Genomic DNA, 4,078 nt, shown 5'->3' with positions numbered 1-4,078 from the left:
CGTATTTTCGGTCACGAATTTTTGAGCCATTTAAAATCGTTGGAGTTAATGAGTATGTGGTATAATGTAATTAAATTATAAATAAATAGGAATGTTATGTTTATATATTCTGGAATACTCGTTAGTGTTATGTCGGTGGGATTGTTTAGCTGTTTTTTTTTCTCGTATTTTGAAACAGCTATTTCCGTTTCCGATATTTTTTTTTTAAGGGAAAGGAAGTGTGTTTCAGTTGTTAGAACGGAGATGATTTACATTCTTCCTTTATATTTTGAGTTCTGTGAAATATTTATCACACTTTAAGATAACAGTCGTTATTTTAAATGGCATTTAAATAGTCGTTTACTTTGGATGATGGATAGTGTTTGCAGAGTTAAAGAAAACATAATTAATGATTTGTTGGATTAAGTCTTTGATATTTACACATTGTATTGTCGGTAAAGGATTATCTTTATGATGTTCTATTTAAAGGTAAGTTAGACATTTATTTATTTTATTTGGATGGAAGCAGTTTTTAAAAACAAATATTGTGATATAATAATATATTTATTTAGTCTTTTTAGAATAGTGTTAAAAAATAAATTAGACTAAATAAATATTTTTTTATTATATTAAAATATGTGTTTTTTTACATTAAGGATATTGTTTGATCTCTATCAATTAATTTAGTTATAGCAATTAGTTCAATGTTTTGGCTATCATTTTTAAATATTCCAGTCCTCTTGTTGTAGGATATAGTTGGACTTGCTGTTGAAGATATAAATACATTTGAGCAGTTTGTCTAGAGAGTTTTGGTTTCAGTTGTATGACTGATTGCTGCATACGTAGTTCCTGAAAGCTTTGCTCTTTTTGTATAGCTGAGACTAGCTTGTGTAATGTGGGTGTTGTACGTCCAGTAGAAGAGAGGAAGGCATTGTGCCAACCTTCAACAGCATTGTTCGTTTTTGCTTCTTGGTTGAGTGTTGGTAGATAGACATTCCACCAGGGAATTGCAAATTTTGGCTGGCGTCTGTGGCCTGACCTATGTAGTCTTCCTACCCAGTTGTCCTCAAAGTAATCTAAAAGTGGGGCGAGTCTTTGCTCATTTTGGGTGTAGAAAGGACTTTCAATTAACAAATTGTAATGTTCGGCCACATCAGTTACTGGTACATATGCCAGAGCAATGAGATGTTTAATTTGGTATGCAAAAGTTATATTTGTTGCATACTCAACACTAAGGGCAGATTTTTGTAAATGTCTCCAGAGACATTGATTGAAATGAAAATAACATCCTTGAATGGATGTGTGTGGGTAAGTTTTCAAAATAGAATTAATCATAGCTTGCTCGAAGTCTATGATGATTTTCATTGGGAAGTAGTCAGAACTTTGTTCCTTTATTTTTTGTAAGATTTCTGAGTAAGTAGTGGCTTGTTTGTTTGGTAATAAACAATATATGAAGGGGATACAGGTATTATGATATTGCCCATGAATTGTGTATAACTGGTAGAAAGGTTTTGGGCATATAGAAAAAGTACCATCCATCATCCAAGTAGTACTTTCAGTTAATTTTTTAATATTGTTATTAGTTGCAAACATTATTATTCTTTTGTCCTTGCTATGATTATCATAAAATATAAATGGCTCGTCATTATGAGTAATTACAAGCTCTGGCGGAATTATGACTTCTTCAAAAGTTTTAGGCGTTGGTATATTGGGTCTACTTGCTTTTTTTGTTCTTGCTATTGTTCTTTTAATGGTAGCAATAGATGGTAGCTGACCTCTTGCTTCTTTGGGAACTTTAGGTAGTAATTCTTTCAGAATTACGTTGGTAGGTAGTTCTGATCTGGTACTTAATTCCTTGATATTTTCAAGAGTGGATCTCACTTCTATTTCCGAGATGTTTGGTGGGTGATTATGTTCAGTGGTATTTATAACACTAGTTTCCCTTGTTGTAGCACGGCCATAGCATTTATTGGAGTAATATTTTCTACACTTCCAATTCACTTTAAGGTCTTTTTGTTTCTCCTGAGTATAAATGTAGCCCATATAGCATAACAAAAATTTGCCTTTCTGAGATGTAATAAATCTTGCATCATCAGTCATTCTTGATTTCTGGTATCTAGAAAAGTTAATATACAAATATTAATATAATCTGACATGTATAAAAGATTTTAAATAAAGCTAGTATTCTTCTAGTAATTTACTTACCACCACTAATGTTCTATTTATCGAAAGTAGATGCTTGTTCAGTTAGATGTTGTTCTTCTATTGCCACGGTCTGTTGAGAAATAATTAAGTATGTTATAGGAAAAGTTACAATTTTTTTCTTGGTAACTTTTGTTTTACGTTATAACGTCTCTAAAAATTGTTTTGTTTATTTGAATTTAAAAAGAGACATTTCCAATATTATACTAACAGATGCATAAAAAGAGTCATTTTCATTTCTAGTACATTCTATAGAGTTTATAAAGACTAGTTATGTTTTATTTATGATCTTACCAAGAGAATTATAGTAGTAGCAGAATGTGTGTTCTTTGATGTGAATTATCTGTTTTCTGTACCTTTGAGTTCTGTGTAGAGAGAAAGTTGATTAAAATTACTAATGCGTTTATATGTAATGTAAATAATACACATTTGTTATAAAGCATTGTTACTTAATTGCTAAAAAGAACCGGGGATGATACATGTATTATGAGTAAAAGCACTAAAAAACATATTTAGGAACAGGAAGATTAGAGTAACAGATGCATAAGAAGAGGCATTTTATTTTTATTACTTTTCATAGAGGTTATAAAGGCTACTTATGTTTTATTTATGATCTTACCAAGAGAATTATAGTAGTAGCAGAATGTTTGTTGTTTGATGTGAATTATGTCTTTTCTGTACCTTTGAGTTCTGTTTAGAGAGAAAGTTGATGAAAATTACTAATGCGTTTATATGTTATATAAAAAAAAAAATTTCTTATAAAGCATTGTTACTTAATTGTTAAAAAGAACCGAGGATGACACATGTATTATGAGTAAAAGCACATTAAAACATATTTAAGAACAGGAAGAATATATTTTTTACACAGCATTGTAACGTTTATTCCTCAAAAAATTTAGGCTTCACACTATGTATTAAGATTTACAGGCTAAGAAACAAAGTATAGAGTTTTAAATTAGGCCAATAATTGGCAAAGAATGTTAAGTAAATGTTAAACATATGTAGATACCTTTTTTAAATTTAAAGTGTCCTGTATCTTGAAGTTGAAGTATAACTTGATTTGTTTGTAGAGTCTGTTTAAAGGTAAAGTACATAAAGAAACAACAAATTAGGTTACAAATCTTCGTCTATAATTAATAGACAAAAAAATTAGAGTTTATTAACAGGGCTATATGATTACTTACTTGTAGTTTTAGGACGAATTTTCTTGAAGAGAAGAATATAGATGGTGCTCCCAAAATTGGCAGTATGTGGTCACGAAGAATATTTCCTGCAACTTGTATGGCTGTTTGTGATTGGTTTATATAGTCTATGTGTAATTAAGTTTGCCATCTGATTGGTCAGATATGTAAAGACGAGTTACTATTGGTTAGTTTGAATTTTTTTTAAGTAAAACATTTAAGATATATCTTCTTATATAGTTTATGTTGAGGAATTGACATGATATATTTATGTAAAATAAAAGTCTTGTAATAAATTAAGATTATGTAAAATGAGTACTAAGTATTAAATAAGTATGTTTACAAAGAGTTTATATACAAATTTCGTTAGTTTGCGAAAACACAATATTGTACACTAAATGTGACTTAATAATTTCTAAAAACATTAGTGAAGTCATTAGAAATGTGTGTATTACTTAGACAATAGATTTATTGGTGTTATATATAAAAAAAAGAGTATAATTTAGCTATCAATATTTTGATACTGACGAAAATAGTGCTATCGAAATTTTTGTATTCGATATTATTGTAGTGTGGTATATGTAGTATTGAGTGTCGATATTATGGTATTCGAAAATAATGCTAACGATATTTCTGTAGACGATATTTTTGTGCATCGATATAGATTGCTCGATATTATTGTAGTTTTCATGTTAAGTATAGGGTGTCGATATTAG

General features: G+C 29.4%; 1 long non-coding RNA gene across 1 annotated transcript; it reads right to left on the bottom strand.

The window, feature by feature from the left end:
• Positions 1-2,175: 2,175 nt before the first annotated feature.
• On the bottom strand, positions 2,176-3,435 carry LOC147683346 (uncharacterized). The gene is made up of 4 exons (XR_015301036.1): positions 3,191-3,435; positions 2,801-2,871; positions 2,476-2,546; positions 2,176-2,254 (listed from the first exon to the last, which is right to left on the bottom strand). It is a non-coding gene; the product is annotated as an uncharacterized LOC147683346 (long non-coding RNA).
• Between the last annotated feature and the right edge of the window lie 643 nt (positions 3,436-4,078).

The sequence above is a fragment of the Lissotriton vulgaris genome, chromosome 11 (genome assembly GCF_964263255.1).
Source record: "Lissotriton vulgaris chromosome 11, aLisVul1.2, whole genome shotgun sequence".
Lineage (NCBI taxonomy): Eukaryota > Metazoa > Chordata > Amphibia > Caudata > Salamandridae > Lissotriton > Lissotriton vulgaris.
Note: the sequence above shows the minus strand (reverse complement) of the source record. Positions and strands in the feature narration are given on the sequence as shown.